The sequence below is a fragment of the Symphalangus syndactylus genome, chromosome 7 (assembly GCF_028878055.3).
Source record: "Symphalangus syndactylus isolate Jambi chromosome 7, NHGRI_mSymSyn1-v2.1_pri, whole genome shotgun sequence".
Classification (NCBI taxonomy): Eukaryota; Metazoa; Chordata; class Mammalia; order Primates; family Hylobatidae; genus Symphalangus; species Symphalangus syndactylus.
The window spans coordinates 26,089,524-26,112,345 of NC_072429.2; the positions used below are offsets into that span (position 1 = coordinate 26,089,524).

Consider the following 22,822-nt stretch of genomic DNA (forward strand, 5'->3'; position numbering starts at 1 on the left):
GTAATTTTAATATAATTATGTCTTAGTCTACTATTTTGTTATTTACTTTCAACTTGACCCCTCCGTTTCAATGTGTTCTTTTGTTGTGTTTTTAATGAGTAGTTGTTGTTCCTCTTTTCCTAAAATTTTTGCATCATGTTAAGAATTTTTAAAGTTTTGTTTTAATTTTTATCTTGACTTTTTAAGCTATACTTTTCACATTTTTTTAGTGGTTGTACTAGGTTATGAATCTTATAAATTAATATAAACTCTTAACTTTTAATAGTCTACTTAGAGTTTATATGTACCACTTTACATAAAGCTTTGCAATCATATAAATTTATTCTCTTCCATACTTTGTTCTATTGTTATATGTATTACATTTACTTACATTAAAAACCCCCAGAAGGTAATGTTGTTTTAAATAGGCACATGTACTATAAACTAATTTTTTAACACACACAAAAAAAGTCTCTTTTACATTTATATAGATATTTACCACTTCTAGTGCTCTTTATTCCTTTCTGAGAATAAAGAGTTTCCATCTGGTATCACTTCTGCTATAGCCTGAAGAAGATTCCTTAGCATTTCTTGTAGTGCAAGTCTGATGCACTACAGTATAGGTAACAAATTCCATAGTTGTTTTTTAATGTAACAATATATATTTTGACTTCGTTCCTTTTTTTTTTTTTTTTTTTTTGAGTTGGAGTCTCACTCTGTCACCAGCCTGGAGTGCAGTGTCATGATCTCGGCTCACTGCAACCTCCACCTCCTGGGTTCAAGTGATTCTCCTGCCTCAGCCTCCTGAGTAGCTAGCACTACAGGCATGCACCACCAGTGGTGCCCATCTAATTTTTGTATTTTTAGTAGAGATGGGGTTTCACCATGTTGTCCAGGATGGTCTTGATCTCTTGACCTCATGATCTTACCTCCTTGGCCTCCAAAAATGCTGGGATTACAGGCACAAGCCACCTTTTGTTGCTTATATAATTCTGAGTTGATTTTTTTTCTTTGGCTCTTTAAACATGTTGTTCTAATCATTTCTGGCCATTATTCAAATCACTGTTACATATATATATGTGTGTAATGTTACATATATGTGTTACATATGTGTAACACATATGTGTAATATATGTGTGACATATATGTCACACATATATATGTCATTTTTCTCTGACCCCTCTCATTTGCTTTTTTCCTTAGCTTTTTATGGTCATTAGCACATCTATGTGCCTATGGCCATTTTTATATTTATTCTGCTTGTGATTTATTGAACATCTTGAATCTGTAATTTGTATATTTTGTCAAATTTGGGAAGTTTTGTGTCATTCTTTACTTTTTTTAGACTCCTTTCATTTCTTTCATTCTGGAACTTCAGTAACATATATATTAGACTATTTTTTATTATCTAACAGGTTCCTGTGGCATTGCTTATTCACTCTCTATTCTTCACATCATACATTGATAACAAACCACCTAAAAAAGAAATCAAGAAAGCAATCTCATTTGCAATAACTACACAATAAAAAAGACATAGAAATTAATTTAACCAAGCAGGTGAAAATCTCTACAATGAAAACTACAAAACACAGTTGAAAGAAATTGCAGCAGATACAAAAACATGAAAGGATAGTCCCTGTTCTTGGATCAAAAGAAGTAATATTGTTAAAATATCCATAATACCCAAAGCAATCTACATATTTAATACAATACCCATCAAAATACCAATGATGCTCACATCTGTAATTTAAGAACTTTGGGAGGCTGAGGTAGGAGGATCACTTGAGCCTCAGGAGTTCAAGGATGCAGTGAGTTATGATTGTGCCACTGCACTGTAGCATGGGCAACAGAGCAAGACCCTATCTCTGAAAACAAAACAAAAACAATGACATTCTTCAGAGAAATAGAAAGAAAAATCCAAAAATTCTTATGAAACCACAGAAGGCCCCAAGTAGCCAAAGAAATTCTGAGCAAAATGAATACAGCTAGAGGCATCACACTACCTGACTTCAAAATATACTACAAAGCTATAGTAACTGAAACAGCAGGTATTGGTATAAAAACAGCCACATAGACCAATGGAACAAAATAAAGAACCCAGAAATAAATCAGCATATTTACAACCAACTGACTTGACAACATTGCCAAGAACTTACACTGGGAAAAGATAGCCTCTTCAATAAATCAAGCCTGGAAAACTGCATATCCATATGCAGAAGAATGAAACTAGACTCTCATCTCTCCCCATATTCAAAAAATCTACTTAAAACAGATTAAAGACTTAAATGTAAGACCTAAAACTATAAAACTACTAGAAGAAAACATAGGAAAAACACTTCAGGACATTGGTCAAGGCAACAATTTTATGGTTAAGATTTCAAAAGCACAACCAACAAAAGCAAAAATAGATAATCTTATTGCTGTATCTTCAGATTTACTAATTCTTTCCTCTGTCATTTCCATTCTCCTGTTAAATCTGTTCAGTGAATTTTTAAATTTCAGATATTTTCTTTGGGGCTCCAAGGTTAATCTGGTTCTTTTTCATTTTTCCCCATCTCTGCTGATATTTTTAATCTTTTCATTCATTGTAAGTAAGCACATTATCCTTTACATCGTTGAGGGTATTTATAATATTTCATTTAAATTTCATGTCATTAATTCCAACATCTAGGTCATTTTTTTGTATTGGCCTGAGTTAATGGTCTTTTCCTTTGAGAATTGGTCACATTTTTGGGGGTCTTACCTGTTCAATATCCTCAATATAATGAAGGTTAAATATGGAGATGCTGGATCCTGACATTTTCCTATAAAGACTGTAGGTTTTTTTCTTTTAGCAGGCACTTAACTTGATTAGAACTGAACTGTTTTTGGATGGGCAGTGGCTCCCATCTTAGTTCAAATATTTGTTTGTTTTTAGTTCATCTTTGAGCCTCCTCCATGCATAGACAGTTCAGGGTCAAGCAAAGATGAGGGCCGACAGAACTTGGAGTAACCTTTCTGGATCTTCCCCCTTCTTTCTGTAGTGAGTATGGTCCCCAGACTTAGTTCCCTGGTTATTCATATCATAAAGACAGACATTTTTCCACCAGTACCCCTACTCTTAACCAACTGCACTGGCACCCAGGCCAAAACCAGCAAAAACAGAGAACTCACTCCATGAAACTCCCATTCTCACACAACTCACCTGACTACTTGACCAGATTCTACATCTAGATATTAGGGGTTCAAATTCAGAAAGCCATTGCCTCATGCCCATGAAAGACTGTCTTAATGTAACCTTGCTCCCAGTCAAACACTTGCAAAGCCATTAGGAGCAGGTACCTGTTCACTTACCGGAGAGTATCCCCCACGCAGAACCAAATTCACCAGCAGAAGATTAGCCTAGGTACATCATGGCTGATCATTATGACAGAAGATTGGGTCAGGACCACATGGTAGCTCTGAACTTAAACACATTAGAAGCATTTTAATTCTCCATCTTTTCTCACAAACTGCAAACAAGGCTGACTCATCTTGGTAGCTTTCCTGGGTTTAAGACTTTTAATATTTAAAATAAACTGAAAATCATAATGAGAGAAACTACTGTTGAATAAAAAAGCAGTTTCTACATCTTCCCCATAGATTCTGTAATCAAAACTATTTTCTTGGTTAAATGGTTTATGTAACCAACTAGAGAAAAGGGGGTAGGAAGGCATTATGGGAAGGTTAATGGGGTCTTACAGAGAACCCAGAGAATGGCTAAACCAGCTCTCAGAAAGGACAGGGGCCAGGACAGCTCCAGGGGCCTCAGCAGCAGAGGCTTAAGGTCCTTTTCCCAAGCATTCTGACATTAAAGTGACTTCCCACCAACTCTGGGTCTGGAGAGAATTCAATTGTCTTATCTGATTTGAGGATGCATTAAAATTTAACCATGTCCACAGGGGCGGGTCATATATGGAAACATGGTGCTGGGTCTGGAAAGGTGCAGTTTTCAGAAGAGGGGTACTAACCGGAGAGACACCCTGGAGAGTGTCTAGAATATACAAGGGGGCCAGAGCGGCTACTAGAAGAGCAGTAGGACAATTTCAAAGAAGCTACTTTGTGGGCAGTGTGCACATGCAAAAGAAAAACGCTTTTTGTACTCAGTCATCCAGTCCAACAACAGAAAAATATTGATTTTTCCCAGCATCTCATTCAGCCCTAAGCATATATAGCAACTGTACTTGATGTGTCTAGTATCCATCGTTAACAACTCCCATCAAGCGGGGTCGGGGGGAAGCACATTAGGAGGCCAATGAATTCCTGGTTGTGTAGCCTCAGACTTATGACTTAATCTTTATTTGCCTCAGGTTCCTCATCTGAAGAAGAGAAATATCGTTCCATTCGGGGTAACAATGAAATGAGATAGCATGTAGCAGGTATGAAAGTTGAGAACACAGACTTGAGTCTCATCAGCAAGGTAGAGCCCTGGTCCTGATGCCCATGGCTGTGGGGCCCTGCAGATGCCTTACCTTCTTTGAGCTGCACTCTCCACATCTGTAGAACAAGAATAGGTAAACTCACTGTGGGCTTTGTCAGCATTATATGATTTATAGAAATCATCCTGCCTAGTGCCTAACAGCTAGCTTAAATCTGTGGTTAAAAACTGTTTTTAAGTGATGGTGCTTGGAAGAAGAATCTACAGTTGCACACTATGGGCTTTTATATGATTGCTGTTAGCATGACTGTTATCATCAGTGATTCAAGGAACCCCAGGTTCCAAGAAACAAGAATGAAGAAAGTATAGCTTCATAGACATCCTTCCTTCTTCAAAAATCTCTTCATTACTATCAAGTAAGATTAAAATGCCTTGACTTGACAGACAAGGCTGTCCAGGCTCTGATTACTCTCTTCAGCCTTACTTCTCACTATCCCTCCTGTTCCCACCATCTCCCCACCTCACTCTACAACCCACCTGCTCACTCTGTCCATTCCCCAAACACTCTTTATACTTCAAATCTCTGTGCCTTTCTTCTTTCCATTTTCTCCTCTTGGAAAGACCTTTTGACCTATCTCTACCGTTGAAATTCATGTTTCGAGTCCAATAAAACCTCCTCATAGGCCCTTGCTACTGTCACTACCGTTGTCACCTCCTGAATTCATTTACTCCTTCAATCTTTGTTTGTACCGCTACTCTGATTTAGTTAGCCTTTGTTTTGTTTAGTCTATTTAGCTGCTTCCATGACTCAATTCCCTACCCCATTACAAGCCCCTTTAGGGCAGAGGGGCAGGAATCTGTCATAATCATCTTTGTAATCCTTGTTAGCTAGCACAGCAGCTGACACAAAGGTGGAACACAGTAGTCATTGGAAAGGAGAAAAAGAAAGGCAGGAGGACAGAAGAAATTGTGTCACAAACTGCCCTCTGTGGAGCTCAGATGTGTGCTAGCAATAAGCACTAGTGCTGTGCTCTGATCAACCAAGCGGCACAGCCCACCAAGAATATCCAGAAATGGAAAAATAAACTTCTCCCTTTCATTATAAGCTTCCAGAGAGTTTGTAATCATTCCATGCTGTCAGATTATGAAATCCCAGAAAATCTGAAGCCCTAAGGGGCCTAACAATAATGTAATTATTCAGTATCTTTATATTGCAGATGTGCAAACTGAGGCCACGAGAGATTTAGCCTCTGTCCCCCAAAGTTATTCAGCAAATCAGCAGCGGAGCTGAGACAAGGATCAGGGAGCTCCGTGGCTGCCATGTCCAGACCCTCCCCTCGTTAGCAACAAACCACCATTCGCAGGCCTTGCTTGATTTTCCTTTTCCTGGGCTTGCCCCCCATACCCAATTTCCTGCTGGCCCAGCCCAGTGAGGTAGTGGCTCATTCCAGGGGTTGTTACTCAAACGAAAAGAGAAGAAAACAACATAGTCTGAGAGAACAAAGCAGCCAGCAAAAGGGTTCCGTGAAACAGTGAAATTAGAGGGAGCCCAGTCCATAAGACCACCCTAAGGTCTGACAACAATTGCAAGTCTTGGGGTTCCCCAAGACCAAAGGTGTGAAAAATTCACTATCAAGACTGACAGAACTCACTGAAAGCTGTTATTCTCGTGGTTAGGTCTTATTACATGGAAAGGGCACCAATTAAAGTCAGCCAAGTGAAGAGACACATTAGGCAGAAGCCAGGGAAGGCCCAAATGCAGAGTTCCCACCTTCCTCTTCCCATGGAGCCATGGGTAGTGTTATTTCCCCGGCATCGGTGTGAGACAACATACACAGTGTTGCCACCCAGGGAAGCTCCCCTGAGGCGTGGTATCCAGAGTTTGTATTGGGGCTTTATCACATACGTATAGTTAGATAATTGAAATAAGTGACTAAAGCAAAGATCTCAATCAATCGAGGTTTGTTAAGCCAGCTTCAGGGTGTATCTGGGAAAAACTCAAGCCACACACATGTCTGTGCCTATTTTTCCAAATAGGTTTTCAGGCAGTTTAGTATTTACACATTTCCTTAATGAGGGGAAGGCATCCAAGAAGAAGAGAGGGTAGGCAGTAAGGTGAATGGTTACATTCTTGTGAGATTTTAGTTAGTGCCCAGTAAATCTACATTTTACATAAGATAAGGTGAATGTTTGAAAAGAAAAAGTAAAGGAAGAATCAATTACGTAGACTTCTCTGGGTAGGTGGAGAGCTGACTAATCTCTTCTTTCTTCTACACCTGGGAAGATAAGCTTGTAATGCCATTATCAGTGTGAAACCAAACAGATTTTAGTTTTAGGAGCAAGACTTAGATTGTAGACCTAAAGTTACAATTGGTGTGTCCTTGTTCACAAGAGGCCAAAAAATAATTTACCTATGAATGATCTGTGGAGGCAGTCACACTCGGAAATGCCTGAGGCCTTTTACCTCTCCTGGTGGTCTGGCTAATGCATAATGCTAGTAACAGCTACTCATTTGGAAGAGGGTGTTGCATGACTCAGGCTGTAGGTTTAACCTTCCCTTTGGCATAAGGAGTTTGGGATCCTGAGATTTTTTTAATTTTCCTTTATGGGTTGTATGCCCACATAGCTGATTTCAGTCTCCAACACCCCTGGAAGTTGAGCTGATACCGTGGGACCCAAAGTCCCCACCCTAAAAAACATTGTTAAACTATTTGGCAGGACCCAACACGCCAGGCAAATAAAAATGAAAACACCCTCAGGAATAACATTCCAAGGGCTTAGAGATGACCAGAAGCCAAGGACAAAGACCAGACCTCCCTTGGGCAAGGTTAACTTCTTTACCACACTGAGCCTTGCATCTATATTCTTCCTGACCTTCTTTACCTTTGTTTTCGCAAAGCATATCGGGAAATGCGTGTGCTTTGGAATCAGGCAGGCCTGTGTAGGCTCTACCACTTACACCTGTGTGGCCTCAGCCATTCACTCATGCCTCTAAGTCTCAGTTTTCTCCTGTGGAAAATGATGATAGAGGTGCCTATCCCTTGTGGTGTTTGTAAGGATCGGCGTTCATGCTTTCAGTGTACAATGTCCAATATAATACTAACATGTAGCAGGTACCGTAAACTCAGAAAATCTAAGACAAGTCTCAGTTAATCTGGAAAGTTTATTTTGCCAAGGTTGAGGACTCACCCGTGACACAGCCTCAGAAAGTCCTGATGACATGTGCCCAAGGTGGTCAGGGCACAGCTTGGTTTTATACATTTTCGGGAGACCTGAGACATCAATCAATATATGTAAGAAGTACATTAGTTCCTTCCGGAAAGGTGAGGACAATTCAAAGCCAGGCTCCCACCCCACCCCCAGGGGCTTCCAGGTCACAGGTAGGTGACAGACAAATGGTTGCACTCTTTTCAGTTTCTGATAAGTCTTTCCAAAGGAGGCAATCAGAATATGGATCTATCTCTGTGAGCAGAGGGATGAGTTTGGTAGAATGGGAGGCAGATTTGCCCTGAGAGGTTCCCAGCTTGAAAGGGCCCAAGATATTTTCCTTTCATAGTACCCAATAAATGAGAGCTCACACTTGCAGCCTTCTCTTCTTCATCTCTCCTCCTCCTCCTCCCTCCCTACTACTTCCTCATCCCCTTCTTCCCCCACCCCCTTGCTCTCTCTTTATTTCCTTTTTCAACTCTCTATCTTCTCTCAGGACAGGAAGATGTCACTTCAGTGTGCTGTGAATAAGGAAATGCCAAATTTAAGGGAACCAGATTCTTGCAGCAGTCTTGGGATATCCTGCCTCCTAGAGACAGCACCTGATGGCATCTGTTTAACAAAGCTAGCTGTCTAGGGCTGGGATGAACAGGACTAACACTTTGTAATGACTTAACTCCACTCCAGGTCTGGTGTAAATTGAAGATGAAAATGTGTTTTCCAAAAATTCTCAGGCTGTTGCTGATGCCTGGGCCTGTTTCACCTTGGTTATACAATAGTCTTGTCTGGGCTTCTCTTCTGGGCCTACATGGCTGGGCTTGCAGGCCAGGCAACTTTCCTAAGAAAAACCCTGCACTTATCCCTGGTGTGAGCAAACAATAAACTCACCATGCAGAGAAAAGGTCTAAAGCACCCCAGAGTGACATTGACCATATTATGAAGCAACGTCTTAGTGAGGCCATGGAACTTGCACCACCCTGAGTTAGGCTCACGCGTCTCTCAGTGGCTCTCCTGATGCTTCCTAGAATTGTTCTGTGGTTTGGGAAAAGGCACACCTTCCTCAGACTCTCATTTTCCATGATTGAGATTAGCCTTCCATATTTATTCTCTCCAAAAATGCCTTCTCCAACTCCCATACTCCTCGCTGACTACATGTCCTTCTCTTTACAGAACTATAATCAAGAAAAAAAAAAAAACAAAAAAATTCTGGTTCAGGGCCTCAGTTTCCAGATTATTAAAAAATCTGAGTCACAGATTTTGCCATTTCCTTCACTCTATTTCTTCCCACCAATGTAGCATTCAGAATAATCAATGGCAACAGGCTAGTGCATCTTCTACCTAAGAATCCCATAGTAGGCCAGGCGCGGTGGCTCACACCTGTAATCCCAGCACTTTGGGAGGCTGACGCGGGTAGATCACAAGGTCAGGAGATCGAGACCATCCTGGCTAACATGGTGAAACCCCATCTCTACTAAAAACACAAAAATTAGCCGGGAGTGGTGGTGGGCGCCTGTAGTCCCAGCTACTTGGGAGGCTGAGGCAGAAGAATGGCATGAACCCGGGAAGCAGAGCTTACAGTGAGCCAAGATCACGCCACTGCACTCCAGTCTGGGCGACAGAGCGAGAAAAAAAAAAAAAAAGAATCCCATCGTAAGCCTGTGATGTATCCAGAAAATTAGAGCTGGGTAACACGATGAAACATTCATGCACTGCCCTTATTTTACTGCAAGATCTAGAGTGAAGAATGTAGTTTTCCCCAAGTCACAGACATTCTTAGTGAGTAAAGCAGGGTAATCAGTGAAGACAGAACTTAAGTGAACTCAACCAAAGATTTTGCTTTCCGTATGTTCAGGTTATTTTTATGACTGCCATCTCTTCAAATTGTTCTTCCCCTGTAAGTATATCCTCCTTTCTCCATCTATTTTGCAGTCATTCTTACTCCTGTTTCTTTCCTAAATCAGACATCATTATCTTTTTTAATCTTAAACTATTTTTATTAAGTCAGAGGAATAGGTCCTCTTCCGTAATTCATTAATTCAACAGATATTTATTTAGTGTTTCCTACATACAAGGAACTATTTTAGGCTTTCTGGAAAAAGCAATGAACAAAACAGACAAAAGTCCCTGTTTTCATATAGTTTACATGCTAGTAGTGGAAAGCAATGGCAATAAGCAAACAACTGTAAAAATATATATTACATCAGATGATAAATGCTTTGAATAAAAAAAATGCAAGGAAGGAGGACAAAAGCTCTCAGAGTGGAGGGAACTTACAGTTTTAAATAGGATGGTCAAGGAAGTTCTCATTAAAAAGAGCAAGAAACAGGAGGTGCTCAAGAGAGGTTTGCAGGTATCAAGACAGAGGTAATCCCAGGTTTGAAGTCTTTGAGGGAGCAGATGACCTGTGTGCCCCAACAACAACTGGGAGGCCATTATAGCTGGAGCAGACTGAACAAGAGAGAAGGGGAACTTAGAGGATCAGAGAAGAGAGGAGGGGCCAGAATGTATAGGGCTGTCAGTATTAACTGCAGAGTAACTAAGGGATACAAATACAAAGGAATTATAGTTAGAATTATAGTTATGGTACTTTACTTTTACTCCAAACATATAGGAAGCCAGTGGAGAGTTTTGAGTGCAGTTGAGAAATAACTTGACATATTTTTAAGGATGTGGCCAGGTGCAGTGGCCCCTTCCTGTAATTCCAGCACTTTGGGGGACTGAGGTGGGATGATCACTTGAGGCCTGTAGTTCAGAGTTACAGTGAGCTATGATTACATCACTGCATTTCAGCCTGGGTGACAGAGTGAGACTCTGTCTCTAAAAAAAAAAAAAAAAAAAGGAATTATAGCTTCTCAAGTAAACTTGTGCCATGGGGGTTCATGGTACAGATTATTTCATTACCCAGGTACTAAGCCTAATACCCATTATTTTTCCTGATCCTCTCCCTCCTCCCATCCTCCACCCTCCAATAGGCCCCAGCGTATGTTCTTCCCCTCTCTGTACCCTTGTGTTCTCATGATTTAGTTCCCCCTTACAAATGAGAACATGCAGTGATTTGGTTTTCTGTTCCTGTATTACTTTGCTAAGGATAATGGCTCCATCCACGTCCCTGCAAAGGACATAATATCATTCCTTTTTGTGGCTGCACAGTATTCCATGGTGTATATGTACCACATTTTCTTTATCCAGTCTATCATTGATGGGCATTTAAGTTGAATCCATGTCTTTTCTATTGTGACTCATGCTACAGTGAACATACTGTGTGCTTTTTTAAGAACAGACTCAGGAGGCCAAATAAAAGTGCAATCAGGTAGGAGATATAATGGTGGCTTGGATCAGGGTAGTATTAGTGGAGGCAACAAGAAATAGACTGTTTATACATTAGTGTAAAGAACATGGTATTTCTTGATTAATTGTTTATGGCTAGATATAGGAAAAGAGAGCAAGAGAGAGAATGTAGGGGAGAGAGAGAAATAAGAATGACACAAAAAATTTTGACCAACAACTGAAAGGATGAAGTTGCCATGGCCATTTGAGGACAAATTATGCTTACTCTCTCTGCCTCAATTTTCTCATCTGCTAAGTGGGGGAAAATAACCAAAATGATATGGTGATTATGACAGATAAATGAGTTAATACAAGCAAAATGCTTAGAATTGTGCCTGGTGCATAATAGTTAGCTACTGTTACATCCTCCTCCTCTTCTCGCTGTGTATTCCTTCAGAGAACTAAACACAGTCTGATATGATCTTGTTTATTTTTTCTTTACATATCTTCTCCACCAAAATGTAAGCTTCATGAAGGCAATGGTCTCACCTGTCAAGTTCATGCCATATCACCAGCTTCTGCAACAGCATTTCAACCTTAGTACATGCTTGATGAATATTTAATGCGTAGAAGTATGAAAAGGTATAACAGTCAGTCAGCCCAGATTTTCCAAGACATCTCTCTTGACATAGGCACTGTCCATCTCACACACACATACTTGTCCATTTGTGACTTAGAAAATTCGGTCACTGCCATGAAGATGAACCACAGATAGGTTAGATGGTTCACGCAGGAAGATTTCTGTGTGTGCTATGCCTTGGCGAAAGGAAAATTCTGTCTAAACACAGCCATCAGTGAAAGGTCTGAGATTCCATGGACAGTAATCTCAGTATGCTCTGTATGAAGCTGAAATCAATGCACCTGGTTGTTCTGTAATTAGCAGAGCTGCTGCCCTGCCTCCACTCTCTGCTTCCACTGTCAAGGTGTCGCTCATCTCTGGGCTGGCTTTCCATCCCAAGATGGTTTGGCTTGCTGCGCATGGCTGGAGGAAAGCAGGAGAGGGCAAAGACCCAATTAGATTGAAATGGAATCAAGTCTTTGGAGGCCCCTTGTCAGGGTGAAGAGTGTTGGATGTTCCCAGTGATAGCAGATGCTTCTGTATTTGGGCTGATCTCAGAAGTTAGAGGTCATTTGTAAATAAGAGTTGCTCCATTTGGTATGGCAAGTCCTGTTTTCTGTGCCTTATTTTTTTTTTAATCCCTGAATCTTTTTCCTTGTGTTTTGACATGCTGGCTGCCAGCGGAAAGGCTGTTTGGTCTGGAATGAATATTTCAAATTCTTGGGAGCAGCTAAAGTAGCAACCAAGTTCATAAGGGAACGGATGATCTGTTCACGTGGTGCTAAAACAACCCAGTGGGAAGAGTATAGGCAGAACACATGACAGTATGAATGAATGAATACAAAGTGAAGCCTCAATAATAATTTCCCCTGATTTTAGATGGGAGAAGGGGAAATGAGTTAAATTCATTATTTCATCTTTAATTTGTGGTTCTAAGTCTTTGTATAGATGATATTCCAGGGAATGTAATCTTCAAAGAAATAATATCCCATTCTGAGTATAAACACAAATTTTAATCCAAATTATGAGATTTTTAACCTAGATTAATAGACTCATAAGAACCCACAGGCTATCTGAAATATGTTTGTTTGCTTGGATATATTTAGTTAACAGCCACTTATGACAAACACTTCCTATGAAGCACTCATTCTAATGTTTTAGAAATATTATTTCATGGAATCCTCACAGCCCAAGAGGTATATATTATTATTATCCCCACACAAAGAGGTAATTGAGATCCTGAGAGGTTGAGACTCACAGCTAGTAAGAAGCAGAGCTAGGATTTGCATCCAGGTAGTCTGGATCCAATGGTTTGCAAAATGGCATAATGGCTCCAAGACAGGGCCAGCTTTGGAGTTGTTTCTTAATTTTGTCTTATTAAGGGAGGGCATATTGAAAGGAATGAGGAGCATCTCATAGAATCCAAGAGCCAAGAGAGCAGTCAGCCCTGTGTGGATTGTAATCGGGGAATATAAAGTCAAAAGAAGCCTTTTTAGCTGTCTGTCCTGTCTTTTAGCTCTTCTTCATGTTTTCTCTGCAAGACTGGCCTAGGAACCCACTCATCAGCTTGAATGTGGCCCATCTTAGCTGACTAGCACAGTAGCCCCATCCTCTTAGCCTTTTCCATCTGCCTCTCACATTTTCCTCTCATCAGTCTCTCAGTCATCTGCAGCTTTAAAGATAATAATGACTAGCCTAAATGACAGAGATTTAAAAGTTTAATTTTCAGAAGCTTCACTGGAAATCTTGAGTGGCACTGCAGAAGCCTGTTCAGAACTCTTTATGTCACACTTCTTCCTTTATGCAGTGACACTTGTGGCAACGGCCTGGGGCCTAAATGAGGCAAAAGTGAGAGCATTAGCCCTGACATGGCAGTATTAGATATCTAGCAGAATCTATTTTGTACCTCAAAACCTTATTTTCTTTTTGATAAAAATCAGTATTATAAATCAAGTCAGCATCATCATGATTTCCCATGGATATTCATTGTTCAGGATGTATTAACAGTCCATACAGACAGAGCACCATGGTCCATGAACCCCGAGATGTTCTGACATCCTGTCCTGTGATTCAAAAAAAGCAAGATGTGTGCACAGTCTCCAACCTATGAAGGCCCAGATGGCAACTTTCCATGTTTAAACTGTTTTTTATTATAAATATTTACACACACACATATGCACATACTTCATGACAACACCAACTTGTATTTACAATAGGCTTACTTCAATCAAATCTTATGCCAATTATTCACGAGGGAATTGAAATCAGTCCAGTGTAATCAACAATAATAAAAAGCAATTGGCTTAGTTGTGGGAGGGAATAATTTTTTATTGCAAACCTTTGTAAGCAGCATGCAAATTATATGCTTCTCTACCAAAGCTACAGTGCTGACCAAGGCAACGTTTCTCTTTGAAAAACTAAGAACCCATGTGGTAAAACATCCAGGAAGGAATTTTCAACATGAGGAAAGGATGGTTTGAGCTTATCAGGAAGAGAGGGCTATAAACTCAAGGAAAAGCTGCAAATGCAGAAAAGAAGAAAAGGAAGAATCTTCCAGAAAACTGTGCTGAAATTGTTGAAATAACCTAGTAATTGCAAAGAATATTTTATATCACACAACAAGGATCAAGATTTCTTGGCCAACGCCTGATTGAAGAAGCTTTCAGGCATATTGACTCATAAGAAAAGTTGTAAGAGAGCTGACTTTAATTTTCATTCAGTCCAGAAGACCCTGGAGCAAAGAAGAGTGCTGAAGAAGCTTGTTAAGAGACATATTTCCCAGGAAAGAAAGCCAGTGTTTTCATTTTAAACTCCATTGCACTTAGCTTTTTAAGCCTATTTAAAAAGAAAGGAAATATACTATAGCCTTTACATTCAGTGTTTCATTTTTGCTTTCTAATAAATGTTGCAAAAGCACATATTTTGGGGGTCATTTTCCCCTTCATTTATTTTCATGATTAGTGTTGGTATTTTTATGGTATACAAAGAGTTCCCATAAGCATAATACCAATTCATAACATCACACCAAGGGGAAATAAGGGCTTATATTACATTCACTAGATTTGCCAGCAGAAAACAATTAGGTTAGCAGTTGCAATTCAGGTAAATTCAGAGTAGCCACAAAATCACCAATGCCTTGGGAGGAGTTACAGGACATTTCAGAATCTTTACTGAAGGAAGAAATGCAGCTTCTTTCCTGCCATTTGTTGATGCTGCAGTTCCATTTGTGAAAGGAAAAAGTCTAACCACCATAATAGCTCTGTTAGTTTTTCTTGGGATGGCAGAATGATAGGCCCGAGAGACCTGCATATAAATCCTGCCTGGGTCTTTTATAATCTGAGCTTCAGGAAGCTGCTTAACCTTCTGGGACTGAGTTTCTTCATTGGAAAATGGTAATAATCACACTTCCCTTGCAAAGTGATGGTAAGTATTAGAGATAATCTACTCAACAGCACCTGGCACATAGAATAGACCAAATAATGGCCGTATTATTTTACTTTTCCTAATGAGGATAATATTATCCTAATGAGCACAATAATGTTTATAGTAGAGTTTTGAGATTATGTTCAGACAAGTCACTGGCTCTTTACATATGGATCTCTTGAATGTCCTATGCCATTCCAGTCCATTGGTATAAATCTCTGTTTTTATGTAATAACTCATCTCCATTCAACTCAACAACCATTCAGCAAGCACGGCTATGGGCACAGTGCTAGGCAAGGCATACAAACACAAATCACGCATTGGCCTTTGCCCTCCAGGAACTATTGGGTTGTTGCAAAAGTAGTTGCAGTTATTGACATTACTTTTTTTTTTTTCGAGACGATATCTCGCTCTGTCATCCAGGCTGGGGTGCAGTGGCGCGATCTCGGCTCACTGCAAGCTCCGCCTCCCGGGTTCATGCCATTTTCCTGCCTCAGCCTCCTGAGTAGCTGGGACTACAGGCGCCCACCAACATGCCTGGCTAGTTTTTTGTATTTTTAGTAGAGACGGGGTTTCACCATGTTAGCCAGGATGGTCTCAATCTCCTGACCTCGTGATCCGCCCGTCTCCGCCTCCCAAAGTGCTGGGATTACAGGCGTGAGCCACCGCGCCCGGCCGCCATTACTTTTAATGGTAAAAACCCCAATTACTTTTGCACCAACCTAATACAGTGTTTTTTATTTATTGGCTAATTGTTCAGTCCCAGTCCAGAGAACTCTGACGAACTTCAATCCTGTTGAGTTTACTTATTCCTTTGTTTATTCATCTGTTCATTCAACATTCAAGTTCATGCTATGTGCTGGGACAGTGGCGGATCTGGAACCAGATGTAGTCCCTGTCCACGAGGAGCACTCTAGAGGATTACTAGGGTTTGGTTTGTACCTACCAAAACTCATGTTGAAATTTGATCCCCAATGTGGCAGTATGGAAGGTGGGCTCTGATGAAAGGTGTTTGGGCCATGGGGTCGGATCCCCCTTGGGTGGCTTGGTGCCATTCCCAAGGTAGTGAGTGAGTTCTTGCTATGATGATACTGGATTAGTTCTCACCAAAATGGATTAGTTCCCATGAGAGTAGGTTCTTATAAAGCCAGGACACCCCTGGGGTTTTGTCTCTTTGTGTGAGTACTTTTCCCCTATGATCTTCTTCACCATGTTATGATGCAGCACAAAAACTCTCACCAAAAAGCAGGGCTATGCCCTTGAACTTCACAGTCTATAAAACTATAAGCTAAATAAACTTCTTTCCTTTATAAATTACCCAGTCTCTGATGTTCTGAGACAATGGTATTGTTAGAGCAACACAAAATGGACTAAGACAAGGAGAATGCAGAGTGATTAATGTTCCAGGTTGGAATCCATACTTGTCTGACTTCAGAACTGGGGCCCAAATCTGCGATGCTGTAATGAGACACTTAATGAGCTTTATTAAAGTCCAGTCACACACCCTGCTTCATCTCCTAGTAGACTTCTAGGAAGGGCTTTCTGGTATGTACCCAAAACTAGTCACCTAGTTTAGATTTGGGAAAGAAATGGCACTAGGGACGTCAGTGTATGTATCCGATTCCTGGCCAAAGTTTCTACCTCAAGTACATTGCTGCTTTCTGCCCTGCAGAGGCAAGACCATGAATAACAAAATGCTTAAGCAGCCCTCCTATTTCTTTAGTTTGTAGACCAAATCCTCTCTCTGAGCAATTAGCCCCTTGCTTGCTTTCTCCTTAATCTCAGCCTGGCTGGCCCTCTGTGGCCCCCCAACTGAGATCCCACCAAGTACAGGGTAAATCCAACCTATGTTTTCATTCCAGATTCGGCACCCCGCCTTATCCCTTGTGACTAGTTTTGGGTACACACCAGAGAGCCCTTCCTAGAAGTCTACTAGGAGATGGAGCAGGGAGTGTGACTGGACTTTAATAAAGCTCATTAAGCGTCTCAGTACAGCATGGCAGATTTGGGCCCCAGTTCTGAAGTCAGACAAGTATGGATTCCAACCTGGAACATGCTCCCGTGAATTGTAGGGTTTTAGGGAGGATATTTAACTTTACTGAGTCCTAGTTTCCTCTTCTGTAATATGGGAATAACAATAGTTTTAGCGCCAGGGATCTCGTGAGGATTAAATAAATTCATATTGGTGAAAGGCTTAGCTTAGTGTGTGATATTTGATAAGCTCTCAACCAATATATCACCGTTAAAGCAGGTGCTCTCCCAAACTGCTTCACTTTGGAACAAACTGTCCCAAGTTCACTGAGGGCTTGAACTTTTAGCAGGGAAGGCAGTTCTCAGGGATTCAGACCTTTTTCTACAGGAAGAGAGAAAATTGAGACAGAAAAAGAGAACTGAACAACAGAAGAAGAGAATTGGAGATATACATACGCTCCCCAAAGACACACCAGGCTTTGCCTTCTATCCAGCTAATCACATTTGAACATTACATCATTTTTGTTTTAGATTTTCTTTGAAAAAAGTTAGAGATAGAGTTGAAGTTTATTGTGTATTCCCCTCCAATTCCTCTCCTCCAAGCATTACTGTTGTCCTAAACTTGGTATTATTTCCACACGTTTTTCTACCATCATAAGTATATATAAAATTCAAAACAGTATAGTTTTGCATAAAGAATATGTAGCATTGTTTTAATCCTTATATAAATAGCATTTATAACTGAACTGTTAGTTGCCTACTCAATATTTTCTTTATTTGCTTACAGAACTTGCAATTTATTCTGATCAACAATTTGTTCAGCTAAAGGACTACATCTGCTCCCTCTTCTTGTGGCTATAGGGGCACAGCAAAGGTCACTGGGCTAACCTCCTTAAAAGGACTCCGCTGACAGGTATATCTTTTGCTTTGCTTCCCCATTTCTTTCCTCTTCCTATGTGGAACATGACTGAGGTGGATGTAGCTCCAATAGTCCTTTGGTTCATGACATCACCTTGATGATGGAAACCAGAGCTAAGGATGATGGAACAGAAAAAACAGGGTCCCGCAGGACCTTGGTGCCTCCATATCAGCCTTGGACTACCTACCTCTAGATTTGTTTTATGTCATAAAGAAACCTCTACCTTGTTTAAGCCACTTATTGTTGTTGTTTTTGTAGTTGTTAAATGTGGCTGAACCTAACCCTAGATAACGGAGACTCCGATGTATCGTCTTCCCAGTGGAACTTTTTGCTCAACTTTACATTTTGTTTCCTAGCATTCTGTTTGTTTTATGAGGCAAGTATAGTGTTAAAGCACCAATTCTGGAGTAGATGGGCTGGTTCACAGCCCAACTCTGCCACCGACAGCTATGAGACCTTTAAATACTTAAATTTCTCTGCTTCTTACTCCCTTAATCTATAAAATGGGGATGCTAATAGTACCCCCATCACAGGGTTGTTATGAGAGTTATATGAATTAATATTGACATGCAAAGTGCTTATAGTAGTACTTACAGCAAAGTAACAGTTAACCCTTAATAAGACATTATTATATGCTATATATTCATGAGATATAGTACAATTTTAACTGCCATAAGGTATTCTATTTTATAAATATGTTACAATTTTTTTATTCTACTCTTTGATGGACATTTAAGTTGTTTCCATTTTTGACATTTACTGAATGATGATGTAATTAATATTTCTGAAGGTCTCCTTGTGCACATGTGTGCAAATTGCTTCAAGGTATGTATATAAATGTGAAAATGCTGGGTCTAAGAACATGTGCACTTTCAACACGGCTTAATAAAGCTAAATTCTGGCCGGGTATGGTGGCTCACGCCTGTAATCCCAGCACTTTGGGAGGCCCAGGAGAGTGGATCACGAGGTCAGGAGTTCAAGACCAGCCTGGCCAAGATGGTGAAACCCCATCTCAACTAAAACTACAAAAATTAGCCAGGCGTGGTGGCAGGCATCTATAATCCCAGCTACTCAGGAGGCTGAGTCAGAGAATTGCTTGAACCCAGGAGGCAGAGGTTGCAGTGAGCCGAAAGCACACCACTGCACTCCAGCCTGGGCCACAGAGTGAGACACTGTCTCAAAAATAAATAAATAAATAAATAAATAAAGCAAGCTAAATTCTTCTCAAAATGGTCACAAAAATTTGTTTATGAAAGTATCCATTGCATCTCATCTTTGCCAAATCTCAACTTTAATTAGACTTCTCATTTTTCGCCAGTCTGATGATGGTATAACAAGGTAACTTCATTGCTGTTTTAATTGACATGTCCCTGATTACTAGGTAAGCTGAAAATAACTGTATGATTTGGAGATATTTGGATTTCTTTTCTGTGAATAAACTGTTCGTGTCATTTTTTATTTTTCTATTATCTTTTCCTTTTCAAATTTGTGTATCTAATAATGTTACAAACATCTCCTCCCAATCTGTGGTTTACCTTTCCACGTTGTTTAGGGCACAGAAAGTTTAATGTAATGAGATTTATCAATTTTTCATTATTGATACCTGTGCCCTAAGAGTTTCCTCCCTACCTCAAGACCATAAGGATATGCTCTTGTATTTTGTTTTAATCCTCACCCTATCCCTCAATGAAGCAGGTCTTTAATGCACCTAGAATTTATTTTTTGTGTTGAAGTAGAAACAAGTTTTTGTTGTCATTGGTATATGAGTTATTGATGGTCTCAACACTATTTTCCAAGGGGTCTGTCTGTCTGTACTGATTTGCAAGGCCATATCTGTCACATAACTAGCTCGCATATCTACACAGGTCTGTTGCCTGGCTCTCTGGTGTGTATCATTTGTCTGCTTGCTATCATGGTGCCAGTATACACTGTCTGAATCTCAGTCTCTAAGGGGTCTTTAATCCATGAGATAATTCAAGAACCTTGCATTGTTGTCATTGTGCAGATAAATCAGAGTCAGGATGGATTTTTCCCTAAACAGACAGCTCTTCCATCATGATGTAGAACAAGTCTCAGTGCCACAGGAACATAGCAGAAGGGCGGAATACATTTAACTCAAACTTGCCTTTCACTTCTCTTCTCAATTTATACCCGGTGATATTACAGATTCCAAACCCGTACATGCCTTCTGCCACCATCAGAGGCTTCTCTACATGATTCTGTACTCAACAGCGCCCCACCCCACACTGCTGGACAGCAAAGCCATTTGTCTTACTAATGGTCCAAAGGAAAGTAAAGCTGCCTAGATGTCATACCTATATCCTGGACAATTAAGAAGCACTTGTGATAGAGAACATTATATTGGAGATGTAAAAAGTCACCAGATCCTCACATGTACAACTCTAAAAAGATTGAGAAAATCAAAATTAATTATCCACTCACTAGATGGGGTGTTATCTCCTTGGCTCTCTCATGAAAGGACAGAATGAAGTTATTAGAGATTGGAAGGGGGAAGGGGTTGAGTATAGCTTCCTACACGTGTTAATTTGCTTTTATCTCAATTTCCTATATCAGAATAATAAGCCAAAATACCCCCAGAAAGAATACTAGTTTTGTTTTAAAAATCAGACAACAAAACCTCAACGACACCCTAAAAATGTTGCGATGGTTGTCCACCTCCCTGGACACCAGGGAATGTCAGTGGGTCTGCCTCAGTGGCCTCAATCAGATGAGCATATAAAAAGCAATGCCCAGTGGTTTTTCTAAACATCCATGGTCTCTTGCCAACAATTGAGGTTTAATGAAGAGGGGGAAATTGCACTTCAGAGACTAAGTCTTCTGAAGGTGGATATTTCCTGGAGGCACGTGCAACTCCCAACCCCCATAAGACATTCCAGCCAGGGGACAGCACTCTATCACTCTTCTTCAAGCTTGTAGTGTCTGATTGATTTATCAATGTGCTGCTTCTCCAAGTCTCCACTGGCATTTTGCCATTCAAGCCACAAGAGTACTTAAATGCTGAAGCCTGTGTCTCTACTTTCTTCTAAATTCTTTTTTGTCTCTTCTCTTTCTTCTCCTGTTTCTGCTTCTGTGGGTTTGTGGTCTTGTCATAGGAGATTCTTAGTCATTTTGACTTTATAGATTCTCTTCCACTCATCTGATGTTAATAGGCTTTTCTTTAAGAAAAAACAGATTACCAGCTTTGGTCTATTATTCTTCAGAAAGCTGTACTTGGATTTGTGTGCCGCTATTCAGAACATAACATGTGCATATTACAATAAAGGAAAAACAGTATGTGATATTGTCTCATGGCTATGGAAAGTTTCTGTCGAGAAATTTATTTGCTTGCAATTTAATGAGTCTTATAATAACCAGAGAGTCCCTTCAGCATCTCAAATGCAGCAAGAAAGTTGTGATTGGCTGTCATCAAGAGCCCAGGGTTCCTACCTTAAAAAGCCAGATCACTGTCCAGCAATACCAGCTCAGGAAGTCCTAGATTTGGGGGATCCCACTGTAGTGGAAGAGTCAGAAGAAGTGTGACTCACATTAGAAAGTTGCTTAGTATTGTTTCGGATGAGAATAAAGAGGGCTGGGCACGGTGCATCATGACTGTAATCCCAGCACTGTGGGAGGCTGAGGTGGGCAGATCACCTGAGGTCAGGAGTTTGAGACCAGCCTGGCCAACATGGCGAAACCCCATCTCTACTAAAAATACAAAAATTAGCGAGGCATGGCGGGCGGCAGGCACCTGTAATCCCAGCTACTAGGGAGGCTGAGGCGGGAGAATTGCTTGAACCTGGGGGGTGGAGATTGCAGTGAGCTGACTCAGAGCCACTGCACTCCAGCCTGGGCGACAAAGCGAGACTCTGTCTTAAATAAATACATAAATTAATTAATTAAAATAAAATAAAATAAAGAAATATTAAAACAAACCAACAGTCCACAAATCTTCGACCCGTTGAGTCTTTTGGTGCCCTGAGGCTATGTGTCACTGTGACACTAAGGCCAGTCTCTACTTTTCTCTAATTTGAAATGCTTTCTAAGTTAAGAAGTGAAAAAAATCACCCAGGTGAAATCTGAATAAAGTCTGTTGTTTAGTTCATTGTCCTGTATCTTAGTTTTTGACTGATGTATCTTGGCTACGTGAGATTAGGAGAATCTCAGGTAAAGGAACTCTCTGTATTATCTTTGCAATTTTTCTGTAAATGTAAAATTACTTCAAAATAAAACGGTTATTTTTAAACAAACTAACCAGGGCAATCACAGATGACTCAGGCTATGGAGGTAAACCTAAGTGGAATTCTGGCTCATGTTGAGGTAGAAAAATCAAGAGCCAAGGTGTCTGGGATGCACAGTGGGGACCTCATTTTAACTCTACTACTGACTATTCTTGCAACCTTAAGCCACTTAACCTCTCTTCATTTTTATTGTTTATTATTACAAATTACATCCATATTAATTATACAATAACACAGATAAACCTCGTTTCATTGCTCTTCACTTCATTGAACTTCCTTTATTGCACTTCACAGGTACTGTGTTTTTTACAAATTGAAGGTTTGCAGCAACCCTGCATCGAGCAAGAACGCCACCACTATTTTTCCAACAGCATGTGCTGGCTTTGTGTCTCTGGGTCACATTCTGGGTATTCTCACAATATTTTAAACCTTGTCATTTATTACACCTGGTATAGTAGTTTGTGGTCAGTGATCTTTGATGTTACTATTGTAATCATTTTGGGGCACCGCCAACCACACTCATGTAAGGTGGCAAACTTAATCTCTAAATGTGTGTGTCGTGACTACTCTACCGTCCAGCTGTTCCCCCATCTCTCTACCTCTTCATGGGCCTCCCTATTCCCTGAGACATAGAAACATTGAAATTAGGCCAATAAATAACCCTACAATGGCCTCTAAGTGTTCAAGTAAAAGGAAAAGTTGAATGTCCCTCACTTTAAATCAAAAGCTAGAAAATGATTAACCTTTGTGAGGAATGCATGTTGAAAGCCAAGACAGGCTGAAATCTAGGCCCCTTGCACCAA

At 40.3% G+C, this 22,822-nt stretch overlaps 1 protein-coding gene across 3 annotated transcripts in view; it reads left to right on the forward strand.

Annotated features, from left to right (window-relative positions):
• The window catches only part of ATP10B (ATPase phospholipid transporting 10B (putative)), a 243,782-nt gene that overhangs the window by 84,743 nt on the left and 136,217 nt on the right, over positions 1–22,822 (forward strand). The window contains exon 3 of one of the 3 annotated variants that reach the window (XM_063643127.1): positions 17,650–17,775. The exons of the other annotated variants lie outside the window; for them this stretch is intronic. The gene's annotated coding sequence lies outside the window, so the exon portion shown is untranslated. The remainder of the gene's footprint in view (positions 1–17,649; positions 17,776–22,822) is intronic. 3 annotated transcript variants of the gene reach the window in all.